Genomic DNA, 23194 nt, shown 5'->3' on the forward strand with positions numbered 1-23194 from the left:
GTTGTATAAATAGAAGTTTATCAGAAAGGTGGGAGAGGATGATATAGCTCTTTCCTTGGAGACATCTTTATGGGATTCAGAGGTTTCCTTGCATAAGGGCGGGAGGATTTTGCCTGGAAGATAAAGTTATCTTCTAAGAAAACACAGAGGTTAAAAGCAGTAGAAAGAAAAATTAACATCCAATAGTTCCACTCAATCACAAAATCAGATCTAGATTTTGTTTAGGATGCAACCAAAAGCTGAAAACAGTCTAAATATGTATGGAATTTTAACATGAGATTTGTTGTACAATGCAAATATTCCAACATATTCATTACTCAATAATATTAATCTAACTGGAAATCAATTCATTGATATTAACTTGTTTATGAAGGTCTGTTAAAAGTACTCAGCACCAGAACTACAAAGAGCTGTGCTGTGTTGGTTAATGACCGAAGAATTTTTGTCAATCTTTCTGCTCCCTGATTAAATTCTGTAACTAATGAATTCAGTATCTGTTTTGGATTTTGCTATTTTAAGACTTACAAAAAATACAGGTTTTCAAAATGGCTTATTATAAACTGTTGAAATTATAAATCACAGCACTCCCATGTTTTTAAGACGGTAAAATTAAGAGGGTTGGAAGCAAATCAGCAGCAGACCCAGCCTAGCTATAAATATTTGTTTACTCGGTTCACATTGACAGGTCTTTGCCCCTACTTACTAATGCCTAGAGTCAAGTCTTGTGATAAGCTACTTGTGCTGCTTATTGTCATGCATTTAGTCTCAGCTTGCAGCACTGGGACAACAGCCTGATTCAGAAGCAAACACAGAATAGGCAGAGGTTGGAGAACGAGGCTCAGGCTTGAGCTCCCATCTCTGGCTCTGTGGCAATGCTGTGAGTAGCTCTCCACATGGCACCGGCAAAGAACTCTCATGGGGTCATGAGATCCACCTCTAAGGGCTTGAACACCTTCTAAAGGCTTTCACACCACAGACCCAAAACAGAGATGGGCAGACCCGCACAGGGAGATGAACCTAAGGGGAGGCTTTTGGGAAGCAGCAGGCACCTGTAAGGGATGTGAGTGAGCAGCTGAAGGCCTCTCTGGGTGCTTCCTTCCCATGAGGAGCTTTCTGGACCATGGACATGAATGAGGGACTCACCACCACGCTTTGCCAACATGGAAGGGGTCGCTGGGGCAGAGCCCCGGTGGTCCTGGGACAGCGGCAGTTCCATGCCTGTGAGTGGAGTCTCTTCGGTTGTTGTATTGCTGTTGTAGACGTAATTCCCCAGAGTCCTGAACTTCTCTACTGTGGTCATTTCAGTGCTCAGGTCCCTGAAATGAGAACACAGAACAGTTTCCCTATGAACACTGGTGCAAGTGGAGCAGCAAGTTACAGAGACAATCCTGCACTGCTGAGACCACCAACCATATGGGGCTACTGTGGCTGCTGAACCCTGCGTATGATCTTATCCTACCTCTCCTATGAATCTCTCTCCACCATTTTTCTATGAATTTCTCAAAATATATCCTGCTGCCACATAACATCCCTCTGCAGCCTTGTTCTGTGACCCACACTTTCTCCATTGTAGCTGTTTCCTCGTGGCCAGCAAAGAGGTGGTCAGGATTGCTGTGTGTCCCTGCGGGTGTTTATCACATGGGCATATGCTAATGGATAATGCACCGAACTCATTTAACTGTGCTTCCATTTCTGATGCTAGCTCTTGAATTCAAGTACGTCTTTGGTCTTTCTTTGTATTCAAGTTGATTGAGAGGGTTTAACCATATACAATATTCAAATTGCTTTTATGCATGAAGAGATTTTCAAGAAATCAATGCACTCTTTGAGTGAAATAATTAATACATGAACTGGCTGCCCTTTAAAGACAGTAGTAATGCTCCTTACCAAGACCAATGCGCTAATACTACGTTCAGTAATGTACTTTTTAGAAGTTAAATTCTTCATCGTTGGTATTTGAGTAGGACACAGAATTAGGCATGCCGAGCTGTATTTATTAGCAGAAAACTGATTATTATTACTGACCAATCTGCTTTTTAATGATTCAGCGAGCATGTTGGTTTTTATAGTAATGAATACGGGGCTCTTAATCAGGTGATCTGACAAGTGTGCAATTTGCCTGGAAAATTATGCTGGACTGAAAGTGTTTTTGTGAAGAATAAAAAAGGGGAAAGAACCTGTAAAATGTTGGCATTTAGAAGAGAAAGAGGCAGGAAAAGCTGAAGGAACAACATTGCAATTCTTTCTGTCTATCGTACATATGCAGATATTTGGCCCAAACTCCCAGCTAGTATCAGGGTTATGTTGTGCCCAGCTCAAGGCAAATTTCAGCTCTGTTTTTGCTGTTTTCCACTGCAGGTCAAAGGAGCAGGAGCGTAATGCTTTTTACGAGCAGGAGGGTAGTGCTGGTGCTGTGAAAGGCCACTGTAAATCAGGTAGCTGCAGTCCCCTTGCGCTCCAGTGGCCCGTTCACCTTCCTCTAGTTAAAAAAGGAAATATTTATTTTCACTTTGACTGCATATTTGTCTTTACCTACTCACGTGCCCCTAAGGCGTCTTAGTCTTTCTACCAGCCTGATCCATTTTCTGATACTTGTCTTCTCTTGCTTCACACTCCTGAAAGATGCCCCCTCCTGCATTCGAGAGCCTGGGCTGAAGGAAGGGTAATGGGTCGTGTGAGCTGCTGTTCACACTCACCACAGTCTAAGCAGTTTCTTCCACTGAGGAAGTCTAAGAAATGGAACAGCCGATGTGCATCTGGCAACAGAGGTCGAATGAGGCTCCTTGGAGATCACTTCTGCTGACTTTAATGGCCTTTGATCAGTCAACAGTCATTGACCAGTGACACCTTTACAAATGTGCAACCTGAAAAATGAATATACTACCAAAAAATACACCAAGCCCTTCTTTTTTTGAACTGCCTTTACTTAGCAATCTATTCTGTGATGGACTGGATGGTACTATTGTATTTCATTCTGTTGATCCAGTTGCAAGCGGGCGTCCAGTTCCGGGGTTCAACCTAAGAGCTATCGGACACTTTCCGTTCCAACTGACTTCATAAAGAAAGTAAATAAAATCTATTTTTAAAAGAATGATACCAATAATTTATTCAAGGAGGACTCAATGTGGTAAGCAGGTAGATAGGAAACTCCCTAGGGAGCTACTTTTAGGATTACAAATTAGTGTTTTTCGAATTCTGGCATAGCATCAGAATTAATATGCCAGCTTTTGTCATGTGTTCGGTGTCCCATATAGCATTTGAATAATGAATATCAGTCTGTGCCTGCTGTCTCACATACTAAAGGCTGATCAAAGGCTCACTGAAGTCAATGGAAAGAGTCCCACTGATGCCAGCGTTCTTTGTACCAGCTCTAACTCACAGCATTGGGGCCCTTCATAATGCGCACAACTTAATATGAGGTAGTGTTTTGCCTGGAGGAGCCACCTTTGTTGGTATAAGCTTTCTGAGCCTCAGATATCAGTATTTATTCTTCAAGAGTATTTGCACTGAAGCCACTGGAAACAGTATATAAAGAAAAATGTTGGAAACCATAGTTGCCTATTACATTGGAGGACCAGGTATACCTATGTTTTTTCCTTCTTCCCTCCATTTTCTCCTCTTCCCCAGCCAATATACAGAATACTTGATTAGAATTTCAAGGTGACAGGTGTGTTTTCTTTATTTGCTTTGGAGAAAAAAGAGGCATCAAATATGACAGGCGACAGAAACAAGGCAGTAGAAAATTCTGCCTTCTTGTTCTTAAAGGACTAAATGGAGCAAGGAGACAATTTCAACTGTAATCTCATAAATACCCTTACTTTTTTTCCTCCTGGGTTTAGTATTATTTTTATATTGTCCACTGACCTCATACAGAGAAGGGTGTGTGAAGCTGATAGAGAATAAGCACCAGCAGTGAATCAATACAGGTGAACTAACCTCGACTCTAGAAGTAAAAGTGCATTGGAGAGAAGCTATATTGCATTATTTTTGTATTGTCTGCAACACCTGAGCCTTGAGTATCATTTGGAAATCCAAAAATGTCCTTTTATCTACATTGTTAAACCAAAAGGGTTCCCTGTCTATTTGATCTTTGTCATCAAAAGCTGTTGTCCATGATTGCACAGTGTTTTGTATTGTCTTCTGTAAAACTCTAAAATGACTGTTTAGATTGAATGCCTGAAGAGAGCACTGGGTAAGTCAAAGCGCATTGTGTTTCCTTTCCAGGCCTGGGAGACAGATGCATCACTCAATAGCATCTCTTCTCTATATTACAATCACAAGGTGCTTTAGTGCTTTTGTTCCACAATGATGAAAATTACCCTTTTTTTTTTTTAACCTTGCTTGAAAGCCACTTGGTGGTGTGAAATTTGGTATAGAGAAAGTGTAATGTTTTAGCTTATAGTTATGTATGAGTTGGTCACTGATGTCACCTGCAGTTGACCTTCCCAGCAAGTAAATAGCTCAGGAACATGCACCGTAACCTCCACCTTCACAGACAAAACTCCCAGTGTTGCTAGAGTTATTCATTATTGTCATTATGGTAAAACTTGAGTAACTATCAAAAACTGGGCTGTGTTTTACCAGGAACCACGTAAACTCAGAACAGTAGGTGCTTTACGCTCTGATGAGCCCACAGTCTAAAAAGACAAGACAGCCTGGGGCTGGGGTTAGAAGTATAGCTGTGGTTTTCAGTAATCTCACATTAGCCTATGGATTTCTTTTAAGAATGCTGGAACACAGTCTTCAAATGTTATGATCCCCTGTACAACTTAATATCTTCTTAGTCTTCAAAACTCTATTTTCTTCACAAAAATAAATCAGTGATGCAGTGAGCGCTTCTACAGGCGTAGCCTACCCAGGAAAAAAACAAGTCAACTTCTCCCCTAAGCTTCCAAGCCTGAACACCACAGCCATCAGTCCTCAGACAGCTGCTGCCCCTACGGTGAGAAACTATGGCTTTCTAGCACAGGCTTAAATCTCACCACAAAGCGCTACCATAACTGACCGGCCCTTTCACAAAACGTTCCCAATATTTACAGTTGCAGAAGGCGTATGCTTTTATGGCAATATTTGTTAGATGTTATCTGACTTGACCAAGATTTCAGCAGGGACTTGGCTTAGCACTGGCCATAGAGGGATCTCAGAGAAACACTTGACTTTGATGCTGGCGCAGTGCTCTTCAGGTTGAGTAATTTCTGAGTGTTTCTCACCTTAATAGCTGAAGACTGACCGTAATTGTGGAAGTTTAGGTCATTACAAGCAACAACAAGAACGGGACCAGCAAAACCAAGCATCTGTCAAAATGCTTTGCTCAGGTAACAAATTTAAATACCTGAAAGTACAACCAATACTAGAAAACATTAAAAAAAAAAGCATGTTACCCAAAGTTATAAAGTTAGAACACTTTTAGCCTTGGCAGGGGGAAGATATAAAATTAATCATCATCTAAGGTAGGCCAAGTGAGCTCATGCTTTGCATTATTTATTATGAAGATCACCTATCATTTCTGTCCAGCGCCGCAGTTTTAGGCATTCGCTGCTTTGAACGTCCTCAATGGAATGGTTTTCCCGTAGTGACAAACTGAGAACGAGTAGAGTCTCACCGGCAAAGGTGGTTTGTTTTTATGTAACATCATGTTGATAGTCTGGAAGTTTTGTAGTAAAATAGTAAAAGTCACTAGGAACCACAAGAAGGGGAATTGGAGATCTAATAACTCTATTTATGTAGCATTGGTTACCAGGAAGATGATGGGAATTAATAGATTGTAAGGAGATGTTTGTCCTGCTTTTACTGCGGAGGAGGTGGATGACGACCATTGTATGTACCGTTCCTGGAGATGCCGAGGAGCTGTCTATAATTTCTTCCAGGATTCTGTTGTCCTTTGAAAACTTTTCTTTCTAGTTAATGGCTTTGTCACAAAGCACGTATTCTCTGTACTTCGCAAACCGAACAACTTCTCCCTGAGTAAGAGCCTATTATGGCAATTAAGAGTTGCCGGTAGCCATGGAAATAATCACTTTTCTTGACCTAACAGAGGTGGTGTTCTGCTCTCCTGCACGAACTGCGTACCTCAGCGTTTTGGGTAATTTACATGTTTCTGATTTAAATGATGCAATGCGGCTTTTGCACTTTTGAAAATATAGGGCATAAATCAGTGAGAGCGGTTGTTCCATATAGAACAAAACATAGTCCTTGGATGCACACGTACGTCCCTCGGTCACTGAAATCAGTGCTGGTTTGCTCACCTAAGGAGGGTCTGTCCCACGCACCAACTGGAAGAACCGAGCTGACGAAGAAATGATGGGACTTGCACAGCGAGAAAGAGGCTGATATCTTGCGCCATAAAAATCAAACGTGAAAAAGTTCATAATTTAAAGCTGCCCCAGGTCATAATAAATAATTCAGTCCTCAATTACATGCAGTTTCTCCTTAACATAGAACTATCTCCCCAATTTTTTGTAAAAAACAATCCATAGACCCTTATCATATACGCGTGTGTGTATATATAGACAGATAAATACATGTATGAGAAATCTTGTGTCATGGTGATAATTTACTTTGATTTATCGAGATTTGCGATTTGTCCATGAATGGTTATCTTGTTCGGTTCTTTGTACTGTATGATCTACAATAACCCGAGCAGTAAAATAAGGGTTTTCAACTGTGACTTTATTGGACTTACTCCCATATTCCGAATGTATAGTACAGATGCATGAAGCAGTGCCAACATGAGATTTAACTAAAACAATAAAGCTGCATGCGTGCTTTGCCAGTAGCCTTAATTCACCCTCACTTTCTCTTCCTAGGATTGTCACTAATAGGCAATGACTACTTCTTAATTATTATTTAAGTTTAATAGCTGATTATTATTGCTTAATGATATGAATACTTTTAGCTGCGGTTGGTCAGAGAAATCGCTTTGCATTTCAGGCTCCTGAATAGATATGTTTGCCAACATTTTGCCTGGCACGTTTATTTAGGAAGAGTTGAAATCCACATTTCATGAACGTGATTTCTGAGTCCTTTAAATTCCTTTTCTACAAACACGTCAATTACTCTGGGAAAGGCAGTGAACTTTTCTCAGATATGAGCAAAAATAATTTAAAATTTGGATGAATATAGGCTTATTTCTTTGCTTCGTTGCTTCTTCAGTTTTATTTGAAATAGAAAAATGTATATTGAATTAGGTAATAGGAGCTGTATTGGAAAGTCTTTGACATGCAGCAGATGCAGAAGAGCAAGCTGAGTCAATGTGCCTTGGCTCATCCCACCTAATTTTGGGATTTAACTCAGGCACGCAACTGAGCCTTGTTTTTGGCATTTGCCAGGCTTGCCCTATGTCATGTGTCTTCCTCCCAGGACAGGAAAGGGCATACTATTGTCTGAAGAAAATCGCCTCCTTCCCAAGTGGTTGTGACTTAAAACGCCCATTTTCCTTTTCCACAAAGCAGAAAAACTCAGCTCTGTGGAACAAAAATCATACGTTAGCCAGCCAGCAGCCTTGTCTGAAGAAGTAGGTAACTTTTTCTCCTACAGAAAGGCTCAAGCAATTAAATTTGTTAGCTCTTCCACCGAAGAGTTATAACGCTCATAGATTTGCTTCTGGGGTTTTTTTCTACCCCACCTCGGCTTCTCTCAGACCCAGACAGGCAGGATTGACTTCCACCGGTCTGCGGTGCCTCTGGGGCTGCCAATGGACTTGTTAAATTGTGGTGATAATTTTTAGGCTGTTGGCCACACATTTGTTATGAAATGAAGTAACTCTCTTCACATGAGCTGTCAGACAGAAATTACTTTTAGTCACAATCAATCTAAATTTCAACTGGAGACTTCAAGGTGAAGGCTGTGAACTTTGTTACCTGTTAAAGGCCCATGAAGCCACCCAAGCTTTTTCATTTTTATCTAGAACAGTATTTCTGTACTCCTGAGCTGCAGAAAGTATTGTTTATATGCCAAAACTCCGTAGCATTAAATGCAACAAATCCTGTATTCGAGGAAAATACGTTCATCAAAGTTGAGATTTAATTTCTTCAGGCCGAATTCTGCTCTCCCCTCCTTCTCCTGTTCAAAGCAATAAATACTTTAATACTTTAAATAAACTCTGGGGGAAGGTTCTGGCCCCATGGCAGTAAAACCCCCCAAAATGGTCCAAAATAATGTATTTATAACATTTCACTAGGCTTAAAATTACTGTTCTTCTCATGCAAACATTTAGGATTTATCAAGTACATGGCAGTCTTGTTACGCTCGTTATAACTTATTCACTCTTAAACCGTTGGCGTATGGAGCCCATGAATTGAGGCTTCATGATCTTTAAAGACTTCTTGTGGAAGGAGCTTGAATAAGACACAGTGAGTGTCCGTAAGCGCTATTTAGTTACATACAGGAGAATCTACGCTGTACTTTGCATTTAAGTATTTCTCTTGAATGCCTTTTGCTTACACTTCATTTTTAATCAAGCGAGTTGACTGCAACCCAAAACAAGACCTTTACCTAATGCTGAGTTTAATGACCCTTTTAATACCCATTGGGTTGGGCACCTTCTCGCTCTTTGCTGTTCCCTCGCAGCTTTGGAGCGTTAAACGTGTTATAAAGATGACTTTTTGGTACGGTCCACAAATTAACCACAAGGCGCACAGAAGCAGTATACTCACCTAGCATGAAATCAAAATCTAATCAATGCAGATTATGTTAGATTAGCTAAGCAAGTAAACAATTAGCCAAGTTAATGTTACCTACCCTGTCCTTCAGCATCGAGCATTTAAGGAATTTGTCTTCCCAGACGTGTTTAGTTCCAGCTCACGTTGGTGACATTGCAGGTTATTGGATGGATTTTTCAAACTAGCAACTCCCGCCGGCCTGTTATTTTCATTCTGTTGCAAGTCTTGAACGAAAAAGAAGGAAATGCTGGTAGGAAGAGAGGAGTCAGCTGCTTGGGAGTGAACTGTGGATTTTGATGCAGGCTAAGAAATTATCCTCAGGCTCGAGTTGTTGCACACAGCAGCCTCTCGCCAGGCTGGATGATGCGGGATTATGCAAGATTGTGGTGCTGCTCACTCCTGGTAGGGTTGAGGAGCTGGGTCCCCATGAACCACGACCCGCTGTCTCAGAGGCTCTGGCGGGCTCAGGAAAGCAAAACTGCTCTAACCTAATATTAAAGTTTCTTGGCAAATATGAAAACTAAATAAGTGGTTGGTTTTGGTTTTCATTTAGTTGCTGGGGGGGTTATTATTATTTTTACAGACAGATGCGTGCAAGTGTCCGACCCCTCCCTCTGAATTCCCCATACTGCTCAAAATGACTTTTTGCTCATTAAGGTCACAGGGAAAATGAAATTAGCAGCTGGAATTCTGGGACAGAAAAACCTGCTCCATCGCTCTGCCCTTTGCTTCAGGTTTCATAAAACTCTCTGCTCAGCTTGTGTGGACTGATGGTCTTTGAAACACGTGTTGTCTTCGCACAGGTCTTTCTACAATATTGCATTTCACTTTTGATTTACTCTGCCTTGCTTTCATTTCTCTTTGGATTAAGACAAGCACACCAACAAAAATAATTAATTTAGCAATATCAAGCCAGTCTCAGAGCATCTGTTTGCTAATAGCACTGTTACCGAGCTACAGAAAAACTGAGAGTCTGACTTTAAAGTTCTCACAGTAATGTGGGAATTAAATTGAGTTTATTTGCACAGTCAATGCCCTGAAAACAAACATAATCCGTTTTTAGCTGCTATTTTTACAGAATTGTTGATGAAATTGAATTCATCCAGTGGTCATATCTAAAATATTACCTCTATCTCCTATCATTAACATAAGCTCTTTCAACTTTTTCATTCTAAGTAAGTCTTGCCAACATGCTATACCCACCTATATTTCAGTTGTCTCCATTACTTGCAAAATTTCAGATCACCTCAGTTTTTTTCATGTTGTTATATGCTTTGTAAAAGATTACACCCCATGTTAAACGGTATTACAGCCACTAGAAATTTTAATTGACATAACGTGTTAGTATTTAATCAGTATCTTCCATACAAGGGCAGCTTGTCACGCATTTTCAGTGGGGCGGAGGGGAAATCACAGAACTTTTAAGATGTTTGTCATAGGAGATGCCGTTATAGTTTGGTTCAACCTGCCCTAACTGCTTTTTGTGATCACGTAAGCTGCTGATAATGTGTTTTTTTCCTGTTAAATTAAACCTAGTCAAGATGTGACTGCTTAGCACCAGCCACCATCAGCCATTTCTTTGGTTTGGATTTCCTCAGAGCTTCTGGCAGTGGAATTTGCTCAGATTGGTTTTGTTGTTTTCTTTCCTGGTGTTGAGGGCAGCCGGTGGGTATCTTTGCCCTGCAGACAGGCGGGACCTTCGCTCTCCCAGTATTCCCATCCCTGAACAGCCTTGCGTGCCTGGCACCTTGAGCAAGACGATCCTCTGCCTTATGGATTTATGGTGGTCATCAGTACCTTTGCTGTTAAACAAGATTTGGTGAGTACGTGGCAGGGGCAAGCGCAGGTATGGGCGCGTTATCCTATATAGTGCCACAAAACACGGTCTCATAAACCCCGTGGTGTGGGGTTTTCACTTCTCTCAGCGGGGAGGATCCGGCTGGCGTAAAGTAAAAAGGTTGTCTTCTCAGCAGAAAAATGCAGAAGGTCAAACACAATTTTGTTAACAGGTATTTGGGGTATTTTTCCACTTTAACAAATTAATTATATTTCTTTTTGATCTTCAAAGGCTTTGCTGAATCATTGTTTGTTCCTTTTTTTTTTGGCAGGGAAACTTATTAGCAATTCTAAGAAATAAGTTGCAAACATTTTCTAACCTGAGGCCAAAACCTGCTGGCGTTTAGGTGTTTGCAGATGGAAAATACATGAGGGACCGGAAAAAATAAACTAACACCAACATTGAAAGACTATTTTTTATCAAAAACAAAAAGGGCAAATGTGTGCAGAAATTCTTAATCCATCAGGTACTAGCTACGATTTGTAAAGATAGGATCTTAACATTGAAATTAAGGCCTTTGTGGCTGGCTAGCTGTGTAAAAAAATGAATGTGAAATTTTCCAGAAATTTCTGACTTCTTATCAGGTGGCAGATTATCACCATGTTGATAATGCGACAAACGCGCTCTCCCCTGACGCGGTAACGAGGCTGAACAAGGCGTGGGATTCCCACGCGGAGCTGAAGGGGCCATGGGAGGAAGAGGGGCAGGAGCAGAGATGGGCATTCTCGCGGCTCAGCACCAGCTGCCTGCTGTGTTTTACCCCTCCTGCCTTTGTGCCGTGTTGGAGGGTGATTCTCAACCCCTCCAGGCTCTGTGTCAGTGAAAATGTGAAGAACAGGTGCTGGTTTGTGGGCAGGGGTAGAAGTAGCATTGAGGGATCTTCACGAGCCGTATCGGCGATGCTCTGCGGCCTTCCCTTCCTAACCCAGCGGAACGACCGCGGATTCAGCAAGGATTGCACAAGGGTGCTGGTTTCTTCCTTCACGTTGCAACTCACATAATGTGCTGTACAAAAAAAATTAGGGAAACCTTCCAGCCTACAGACTCCTTTTCCATATTTTATAATTTGCTTCCAGGTTTTTTTCTAAAGGATATTTTGTGGAAAACAATAACATTTCCAAAGCACTCTACCCTCTCTCCCTTTAGGTGGAGCAGAGGAGGAGCTACCCCTGGAGCGCTCCGGCCCCATCCCACGCGACATCTGCAAATCCTGACCCTCTTGCGAAAGCGGCGGCAGCCCCTGGGATGCTCCTCGTCCCCTCTCCAGCCCATCGCACGCCTGGTGCCGTTGGCCCCGATTCTGCTTTCCTTACTCGCACTGTGAGATCTTATTCAGCGAACGGTCTGTTTGAAATATGAGTCTAATCCCAGGGTAATGCACTATTCCTCTTAGATTTAACTTTAGCTGATCCCTACAGAATGAATTTTTTAGCAGGACAGTGTAATCTGTCTGCGAGATCTTGACAACAGGGTCCACAAGGCAAATGGAAACTTCTCAAACTTGCGATTTAAATGCAAACCCATGAGGATGTGCCGTGGTCATAGGTACTGTGCAGAGAGTGCCAAATGCTTCCAAGCACCCATGACTGTTGCTCCCAAGAAAGGAAAACGCTTAGTATCATCTGGACACTTACCATCACCACCCAGCTCCTCGCAGACCTTCTGCAGGTGCTGTGTCCGGCCCCTGGCCCCACTGCTCAGCCACGGCTGCAATACGGATACGGGGGCTGAGAAACAGCATGGGGGTCTGGAACACTAAAGGACGAAAAATGGGATTATTTTTTTTCCCCCCTTTGGTTGTAGCCAAGTCTACGGCTGGATCCTTGCCAAGCAGAGCCTGGCGGCAACACGGATTTCCATTTACCCGAGCGCTTGACGACATCTGGGGATCGTTGCAACTGATTGTTGCATTAGCGCTACCAGGAGCGTTTATCCTGTGACGTGGGTCTCCCGATGCCACGATGGCATAACCAGTCCAAGGAACAACACAGTAAGATGTTGAAAGCTGCAGCCCAGTGCAAGAATAACTGTAAGGCAAAAGAGCCTAAATATGAAAGAAATCGTTGATTGATACAAGTTTTACTTGATTCGTAAAAAAGACTGACTCTCATAAAAGGATTAAACTTTATCAAGTAATAGTCTTAGGCTGACTTCAGTTACCTGAAAGTCTGAACTTATTCAAGCTTTAACTTCAGTTGCCTTCTAAGTTTGAATTTAAAAAGAAACAACTGACTTGTAAGGAAATTGTACTGTGGTTTATTACGGAAATTTTGCATTCCCGGCACTTTTTTGAAAAGAAAAAAAGCAATCAAAATTTTTGCAATGTGTTTTAACTTTAAAGCTTTACATTATTTAAGTGCTTTGATAATATAAAGAAGTCTACGTTATAAAAAGGGAGCAAATAAATTTCTTCATCATTTTCCAAAATCTCCTCAAATACACATTTTATTATTTTACTCTGGACAAGGAATCCAGATTATAAGGTCAGTTCAAATTTAACAGACGTTAAAGCCATAAAAGTGTAACTCAAAGCATGTAAATGAGGAGAATGTTTGCTAGGCTCAAGGGAAGTGGGATCAGGGTGACCTGCACGCTATTTTGGGAAAGATTTACACCATTTTTGAGACTTTGACATTTTCAAGGAAATTCTATTTATTTGGGGGTTGTTGGGGTGGTTTATTTTTTTTCAAATTTCTGCACTTCTACAGCCCGATCCTGGTCTTACCGCCTCCTTCACGCTCATTTATTTTGACGGAATCCATTGTGATTGATGGAGTTATGGAGAAGAAATGCTAAACTCCTGCAGATTAGTTGGTTTTGCGTGTACGTGTGGATTCATGGACTAACCACCATCTGGAGACTTACAGATGCTTCCTTTCTCCATAACATTCTTATGACATTTTCTGACAAATATTACGGAACACAAAGATCAGATGAGCTTCTGATCTAGAGCAGATGCTTTTTGGAACTTGAAAGCCAGAGGACTTGTGCCAGCTGGTTGCCACAACCCATCCAAACTCTGGTAAGTAACTGCAAAAGTTTGTGCGATTCACTTCAGACAATGTGTTGTGCAGCGACAGGAAAGAACAAAAGCCTATCAATAATCAAGGGGTTGCGGTTAAAAAAAATTAATGGCTCTCGATATAAAATTGGATCTCCAGGTCTTCACTCATCCAGTGCAGAACTAGTTCAAAGCTATCCGAGGTAATAAAAGACCTTGCTAAAATAAAAGACCTATCCAAGCTAATAAAAAACTTGACAGAGTTACTGTGTGTCATTTTCCAGGGAGCTGTAACTACTGCGTTATAGCCAGTTCATTGAGAACTAAGTACAGAGCCCAAACACTGACGAAGCTTTGGAAGAAAAATGAATCATGGCTGGATCAGATACAGACACAAAAGTGCTGTGTTAGAGGTTAAAACCATTCCGGGAGCTGAATGCCTTTGCTGCGTAGAAAAGGATGTGACAATGAGTTTCATTTAAAGACTGAATTCATTTGCCACGGGAACAATGAGGTTTTGCTTTTTTAATCAAAATGCAGACAAGTAATTTCTTAGGCAAGCAAAGCTCTGAATTATGCTAGGGAAGATATAACGTGAGTAAACAGTCTTTTCTGTAATACAGCTATAAAATATTATAATATACGTATACATGAAATAAAGAAGTGATTGAACTTGTCATTTAATTGTATTATCAGATTTGTAGCTTGTGAAAATGTCAGGGAAAATAACGCAGTGTGTAGGATGGGTCAATTTATTAATTGTGGATAATTTTTGAGCCAACTGCAGTCGGTGCTATTGTATTTCTTATTTGTAAGTCTTCACCAAGTTGCCTGGGTAAATAATTTTCAGCCAGCAGGTTAGTTTTTTATGGTCTTCCCATTTTGACTACTTCCTGGTTGTCTACCAGGATCAGTGACTACTCTCCGAGGTCGCACAGCATCATTTCTACCTGGATGCCTGTAGCTTTTCCAGTTTGAGCTTTTTGATGAACTAACATTTGTGGCACTCTAAATATTTGTAACCTTCCAAATACCAGAAGAAAAGGTTTGATTTATTTGTGCATACCTTTGCAATTCTTGCCCACTTTCCCTTTCTCCAAACCGGCTCTATTATAGCTGCCTTCACTCACTTCTTAGAATTGAATCACGTAAAAACTCCAGTTAGACCAGTCCAACTGGGGGCCAAATCTTGGCCTAGTTATTAGTTTTCACTCCAGCAAAAACTGGGAGGTTTATCTGAATAAGAACTTAGGACTCAAATCTATTAACTAACAAAGAAAAAAGGCCAGTCAGAGATCAAAACGACCTTCAATATGTGCTTGAAATAGAAGTTGTTGTCATTTTCACCAGAAAAGGCTCAATGACTCCAAAGTTTCTACTTATGTGAGGAGCAGCACTCACGCCCCTGCTCTCAGCAGGCGTTTGGAAGAACTGCCCCATAGCAGCACCAATAAAACCAGCTGCCCCAAATAAAGCCTCATCCATGCCAGCTCTCCTGCTCAGGCTGTTTCTTTGTTTTCTAGGTGATGCAGGAGTGATTCAGAAGTCTAGAAACAACCTGGAGAGAAGGGACGGCCACCTGAGATGTAGAGATCAAACGCTGCTGCCGCAGGGGCTGCGCATACTCTCCGTCGGGATTTTCAAAACTAGCTTCAAGGTAGGCTTTAGAGCACAGGAGTCACCAGATTTTCAAAATATTTCAAGGCCAGCTGTGCTTTTGGTAATCTTGTCACTTCTTTAAGTCAATGACAGCAAACTGGGGGAGTTAATCTAAAGCTCTTCCTCCCCTCCGAGGAGAGCAGCTCTCCACATGGAGCTAACGCAGCTCGCCGTAGAGCTCACGCATCTCCAGTACGGAGCAAATAATCTCTTACGTGAGGTGAAAAGAAATCTGGGGGCGTGGAGAGTGGGGCAGGAGGAAAATAGGATATTTTAGCTACTTCCCATGGGAATGCTGCTGTAAAAATAGGTTTTGCCCTGGTTGTAGAAGTCTTCTATTTCGAGTTTCATCAGGTTCATGCCTTGACTCCAGCACCCATCGAAGGGTAAAGACCTCTAAGCTTGGCCGTATTTCCTCTTCATGCTGTGGCTCTTTTTAGGTTTAAAGCGCTACTTATTTGCAGAGGCTTGTTTGTATGTTGCTCAGGAAGCCTGGAACAAACGATTTCCTGGTTTTCAGATTTCAGTTTGGGGTTTGAGGCAGGGAGAGAATATTTAAATGCAGGTATTAGATGGTACCCGTGTGCCCCAGGGAGACAGGATTGCAAAATCTTCATTAAGGCCATGTAAGAGGCAAAAAAACAAAAAAAAAAGATTGAAGGAAAAAGGATTCAGCTCTTCATATTATTGATAGACAGGAATACATTGTCTTGAATATTAGCTGTGGGTCTTGTCCCTTGAGATCTGAACACGCTGACTATGAGGAGTTTTGAACAAATTCCCAGATATTAAAGAATTACACGATACAAGAAGAAGGTGAGATGAGAATAGGGACTACAGATGTCCCCATTCTCTCTTTCTTCCTGCTTAAAATGCATCAATATTTATAAAAAAAAAAAAAGAAAGAGAAAACCAGAATAGTGGCAGATTTTGTAACCCCATCAAAGAAAAAGGAGAGACAAGGTATACACAGCCTGCAGTTGACACTAACTTTTTCCTTTCTTTTCCACTTGAATCGGAGCTAATAGGAGTAATAACTGTTCTGCCTGCCCACTGACCCAAAAGATGTGTGTTATTGCACTAATCCACTTCTACCGGTATCGACTGCTGGTCTCTGTGGGTTTGCCTTGCAGAGTCAGAAATAAATTACCCATCAGAATCAATGAAACTCATGACTATAGTTTACACAGATGTAGCTCTGTCACCCATACTTGCAAGCAATAAGTGCTTGCAGATCCCTTCCATACCTCATCTTTTGAGCGTGCAAGGACGTGCAACCCTCCGGAGAAACCCTCAGCGTATGGTCACTTGTGGATAATTGCTATTTCTCCGCAGTGCCGTTGGGTTAGACGACTTAAAGTATCTTCAGAATCAGCGTTGCTTTTGCTCCTTGGTATAGAAACAAAATAATACGTTAACTGAGGGTCGTGATGCTGATGCCTCGGCGACACCGAGGTTATTGCGCTCCCCCAGAGCTCAAACTGAGAAAGCACAGCTACTTCCCAGCCTGGGTTGTGCCTGGTACAACTTGACTTTCAGTTAGTTTAGTCCATTAGTTATAAGCTGCCAGATGTAGATAGGTCACTGCAGGATGGGTGTTGTGAGTGGGACAACTAGGTCGCCTAACGGGCAACTGCCTTGTGACTTTGAGGGATCTTCGGGTAACGCTAAAATCCACAGAAGAGGGATGTATATACTGCGAGTGCACCATTAGGCTGTGCAAGAGACGGATTCAAGAATTCAACAGCAGCACTAGTAATATTTAAAGCCAGGTCAAGTAGCCTCAGGCTGAAGAGAGGTGCATGTTCCAGGGAGAAAACTCTGGAAGATGCTGGTTGGTACACTAGAAATCTCTACTGAAGCAGCAGCGGCCACATGGAGCAGTATCACCCAGAACGTGCACAACCACAACAGAGCAGAGATCAGGGTAAGTAAAAGATCCCAGTGCAGACCTCTTCAGGAGTTTTCATGAGGGTGGAAATGACATGTTAGCTTTTTAACATGTGTTAATCTTACTTAATGTCACAGCAGCAAATGTTCATCATTTCCTATATGTATTTTTCAACAGAACTTCTGATTCTAGACAGAAGATAAGACGTTCTAGATCAGTTTTCACTATTGATTTGGAGTCTGAGCCTCTGCTTTGCTCTTTTAGTTAGAAGCCAGCTGGATACTTGTTACTTCCAGTAGCATTAAAATATACATATACCAGCCTGATTGCTTGAAAGTGATCATGGGATTAGTTGTTTGCGTTCACTAAGTGATGCTCCATTTTCTAGAGGCTGATGTCAAAACCTATTTATAAGTCACAGAACTAGACTGAGGCGGATGGGACCTCGGGGGGTCACTGAGCCTACTCTCCCGCTCAAGGCAGGGTCTGCTAGAGCAGGTTGCTCAGAGCCTTGTCCAGTCACATTTTAAATATCTCAAAGGAAAGATCCCACAACCTCCCTGAGTCCCTGTTCCAGGCTTTAACTGCCCTCAGGATGAGTTCCCCCCCCCCTTCTATCTAACCAGAGCATCCTGTTGCACCCTTTGGCCGTGCGCGTACACTGCGTGCCTGAAGAGCATCTGGGTCCATCTCTCTGTAGCTGCAAGTGCAGTGAGGTCCCCTCCTGAGCCTTTTCCTCTTAAGGCTGAACAAACTCATTTAGATAAGCCTTTATTCTTTCATTTATAGAGTTACAGCGTAGCAAGTGTCATTAGCGCAGCACAGCTATAGAGAACTTCGGGTTTTTTCATTCATTGTAATATTTTCTTCATCTGTGTTTGCAAATAGCTACAATAGGAAGCCGTAGCTGTGCCGCTTCCTTTCGTACAAAACTTCTGTTGGCTTCTGTGCAAGCTGTACACTCACAGCTAAGGTGGCCCGTCATGTTTTGGCTGTGTCTGTGACCCATTTTGATTCCTTCTAACCCAGAGTAACGCCAGCAGCGTGACTCTGTCCCCCTAAAGTCAGAAGAAGATGAAACCCAAGTTTATCCTGAGGACCCTGATTCAGTGGCAGGTGGGAGCTGCTTTCAATTGAAAGGGTGCTGAAGGAAGTGGTCTCTATCTCAGTGTTTCACCGTGGGCTGTGAAGCACCCACTGCTTTGGGTGGCGCACCCAGGAGTCACGTGGGACTCTGCAGCACCCTCAGCTGCACTCGCACACCCCACACCAGCGGTGTGCCGACACCGCGGGTGCCGATGGCACTGCGCCTGTGACGGCACACAGCGACACACGAGTTCACGGTGCAAATGCACGCTTGGGGCTGGGGTGCTTTTCGGACCCCTCTGCTCTGCAGTGCTGCAGCTGTCAGTGCTTCCTTTAAACCAACTTAAGTACCTCCCTGTGAGTTGTAGTGGCATATTTGCATTGCAGCACAGATGTACCCGGTGTAACACCACATATAACTCTGCAAAGCCAACATCTGGTCCCATTAAATGCGATAGAAATATTGTTATTCGTTCCAGTGGGCCTGGTAGCTCATTTATTTATTTTGTGGGTTGTTTTTTTTTCTCTACAGAAAAGTCACTCATATGATTGAGTAACCTGTCTGAACTAGTCAGAGCTCTGACCCAAAGGTTTTGTCGGTACGACCAATTACATGGTTGCTTGTGTGACTTTCACAGACTTTATGCTTTCTTCCAGGTCACTATCTGTTATTTTCAGAATGGAAGATTCAAAGATCTGAAAGCACCTAATGGGTTGAGAGAGACAATGCCTTATAAAAATGTTATTGCTATTGACTTTGTGGAAGATTTGATTACAACGAATTGGCAGGGAAATGATTTAATACTAAACATTGATGGCTGTAATATCCAAGAGTAATTCTAGACAATAAGAGACAAGAAAAAAAATGTATTTTCTTTTACTGTGGGAGAGACTTCCTAAAGGGATAACAGAGACTCAGTATAGTAACTACTGAGAGTGACAGGCTTCTAATAGCGGCACAAAGGCAAACAAAACTGTTTGTGTTGGAAGAGTTACAGTAGAAATTTGGCCAAAGAAGAAAAACATAAAAGGAAAGATAATTCCATAAGCAGCTGAAACAAATGTAAAATTAATTTTTTACTCCTTAAAATATTTTATCAACAACTGTTACAAGTGAATGGCCATAAATAAGGTAAAACAACAAAAAATCATGGTCTACACAAGGTCCCAGGACAGATCTGTTGAAGACATGCAATATCTTGCTTTCTCACTGGTGTGCGTTTGAGTCTTAAGCATGAGAAATTTCAGCTACTGGCTCAAACTACGGTCCCAAAAATTCTCTGTCAAGCTCAATTATTTCCCCACTTTCTCCATTCTGCTGTTTACATCTCCCTGCGTATCGTCCCAACCAGGGTTTTTATAAATCATTGCTTCAGTTCAGCTCGAGATTGTGTTACAGGGCAGCCAAAGAGCTGTCCGCAAGAAAGTAAAAATCTTAGTACGATCCCAACCAGAGACTCTTTATCTTTAAAATACAACATTACGAAGCCTAATGTCCTCTGGTTTTATTAGCTATTCTTGAGGGGTGCTTAGCTGGCAAGTGCAGCATCTGCCACCGGCTCGCGGCAGCTTTAACAGCCCGAGCGCAAACTTCCCAGCCTGTGCACAAATAACGTTTTACGGGGCCCGACGGCTGGTGGTGGTGGTGGGTTTTGTTGCTCCCAGGCTGCTGGTTCCTCTGGGACCCGGCCACTGCAGCAGCATGCAGGATGCGACCTCTTCCCGAGCAAAGGGGAAGACGGGACCTCGGTCCTTGCGGTGAGCGGTGGCTCCTGTCCCTCTCCAGTAAACCAGCCTTTTCACCCCGTTCTAGCTCACTGCAGTCAAGGGGAAAGGAGGGGCTGCTGTCGTGGTTCAGCGACAATTCTTCCTGTGTGTCCAGCAGGTATAAACCCTGCACTGGAGCCTGCCTGTGCAGAGGGGACTGTGCATAGCCAGTGACATTAATTTACCATGAGGGGAAAATTCCAGCGTAAGTGGTCTCTACTGTGTATAAAACACTCACTACCAGTGACATTTGCCTCTTCTCTTAGTGATAAAATATATTTATTTGTGAAGTAGATCTTAATCTATCTCAGAAAAGTGTTCTTAGTTTTTCACAGTAGCATTTATAATGATTGAAAGTGTAGGCTAGAGAGGACATCTTTCTGTGGCAATGAACAAAAATAAGAATAACTTTTCAGCATTACCGTATATCAATAGCCAATTATTTTTGTATGGATGGGTTCTGGCTGGCTGCTAATGGACTGACAATGAGATAAGTCTTCCAGGAGAGAAACCATCATTTTAAAGATGGAGTGGCTGGCCTTTTAATTTTAAGGTATTACCAAAATCACACCTTTCACCTTTAAAAATTGTAAATGATCGCGGTCTTGTCCTAAATCATTTAATTGCTGTTTGAACTGAGCCTGGCTAATGCTTCGCAGGGGTTTGTCTTTCTTAGCAGTGATGGTGCCATTTACATTGCTTAATTTTTCTTGAAGAACAACGTCCTCCTTGCCTGTACTCTCCCTCCCAGCCTGATTTCTGGCCATCTGTCTGCAGAGGCAATTTAAGGAATCTGTAGCCAATTCACCCTTGCTCAAATGTATTTCTTGAACTTGATATACAGCCTAGATATGCACAGGCGTAAAGTAAAACCTATTAAGTGAAGAGATAAAACGCGAAGACGCTTCAGAAAACTTTTCTAAAGGTTTCAGATGAGGCAAGCTCGCATTTCTTGCTGGTTTTGCTTCTGCTTTGGTGCATATTCTTTCATCTTCACCTGTTTCATTCATCTGCCTCTCTTTCCCCGACATGGGGAGTTTTAAAGACGTGGATTAGGAGTCCCGCACCTCTGACCGACTGCCTCCTTCTCTGCTGTACAGCCTGTGTCAAAACAGCTCTGCTAAAGCTCCTCACTTTAAACTTCCTCTTGAACCAAGCTTGAAAGAAAGATCACCATATGTTCCAGAACATGCACCAAGACTTTCTTACGACTCGACTGTACGTATGAATAGCCAAGGGGAAAAAAAAAACCTAAACACCTTATTATTCACCATGCCCACGGGTCAAAGTGCCTTCTTGTCTTCAGATAAACCCTGCCCACTGTCTTTGATGATCTCCCCTGTGCATCCGGGAGAAGTGACCGACAAAATATTGAGAGATGGGTAAATTGAGGAAAATAGGTGCCATTACTAAGCCGCGAGTGCGGCCAATGGCCACGGGTCCTGCTCACGCCGTTAGCCCCACAGTCAGCCTCGCGCGTTGGGTTTCCCAGGGCCACGGAGATGGAGGGAGCCGCTGAGAGTCGCCACATCGATTTTAATTCAGGTATCCGGGTCTATTTATTTGAACCCTCCTTGTGTCCCCGACACAACAACAAGCCTGCTGCTCTGACAACTCCTAAAAAATAAGAAATGTGCTTTGAGTTCCTGTGACATTTTATATTCCAAACTTTGCCTAGTGGCTGATGGTTCCTTCCTCAAAGTGACATATTGATTGTGGGTACACGTAGGGCGAGTATGATTGCGTTCAGTATTTGGAGCTCATCATCTGTTATCCCATTCTCATTGTCATCCGAGGCCCAGACAGTATCAAATTGGAAGCAGTAGTGTAGAAAATTACGAACAAATCAAAAAAGACTACAGCTGTGAAATGAATCAAACCACTGTTTCTACGTTTAGTATTTCCTTTGGTATAAAACATCTTTTACAATTTATTTTTTTATTATTTTGGGCTTACATCTATGAAGGCAGGGACGAAGCGCTGCAATCCAGCATCCAGCCTTTGTGGGCACTTACCAAACAGAGCAATCACTCACTAAAACATGATGAGGACAAAGATGGGTCACCAAGGGCAGCACCTCGACCCAGATCTGAGCCTCGACCCACTTTGGCCACCCAAAGGACATTCCATTGCTGCGGAGGTTCATCCATAGGCATCCTGGCTGGTAATGACACGGGAGAACAGCGCCCGCAGAAAAAATCTGCATGTTTCCAGCTGCTTGACCTTGGTCCTCTCCACTTGTTGCATCTTAAGTGGGGTGATGTGGTTAGGAAAGTTCAAGCCCGAGTTCCATGTCAGCTTTTCAGAGCAGCCCCTCGGTGTGCTAATGTTGTAGGAAGCTTTAAGTATGTGTGTGTTTGTATGAAGATGACCACATTAAATTTAAGCAGAAATATATGGTAATTTAACTGGCACAGATACACAAGGCTGACATAATCTCTAAAGGTTTGAGGCTGCTATTAAATTTGTTCCTCCTTATTAATTTGTGGCCAAGAAGATAATGAAAAACTGGCAACTCTAAAGTTGACATAAAAAGTAAGAGATATACAGTTGGCATGGGTAATTTTATGCACTGTCAAAGTGAAAAGGCTTTGTTAAATGTATGTAGGCAAAGATACACACTGTCATCTTAATGAGCAATTAAAAGATGGACTCCTAATAATTGAATCATGACTCTTGTCACATTTGTATTTGTTTAATACCTCTAGTTTTTGTTGAATCTGGTTCTGAGTTCCTACTTTAATCAGGCCTGATTTAGGATCTTGGTTCAAATAACTACAAGCAATGAGCATGAATCCTGTTGTCCTATTACCTCCTCAGCTTCTTGCTTCCAGCGAATACAACGTTCTTTTAAAAACTCATGGTTAATTACTGCGTTTAGATAGCAGGACTGGACAAGGAGGGGAGGGGTGTGTGTGGGTGGGTGATTCGCTGCTGTTCGAAGTTCGAATTTTCAAAGGCAAAACCTTATCTTCCTCTTCTGAACATTACTTACTAGATTTTGGAAGTACTTCAGATGGCTCAGTGCTAGTTAATTCCTTTGCTGGTAGAAATCAGGGAGTCTGGGCTATGTACATTGCTCTATTTTGTTGTTTGGTGGGGTTTTGGTTTTTGTTCTTAATTTTTTTTAAAAAAGCCCAACAAGGGAAGACCATCTGTTCTTTTAAACTCTTTCCCTTAAACTAACTGCTGTGGTCACCCTTGAATGCTATCGTATCTTCGGTGACACGGAGCTCTGCCTTGCCAATCTGTTGTTTAGAATTTCTCATCAAATTCGCAAAGTCGCATCAGTC

Source organism: Phalacrocorax aristotelis, chromosome 8 (assembly GCF_949628215.1).
Source record: "Phalacrocorax aristotelis chromosome 8, bGulAri2.1, whole genome shotgun sequence".
Taxonomy (NCBI): Eukaryota; Metazoa; Chordata; class Aves; order Suliformes; family Phalacrocoracidae; genus Phalacrocorax; species Phalacrocorax aristotelis.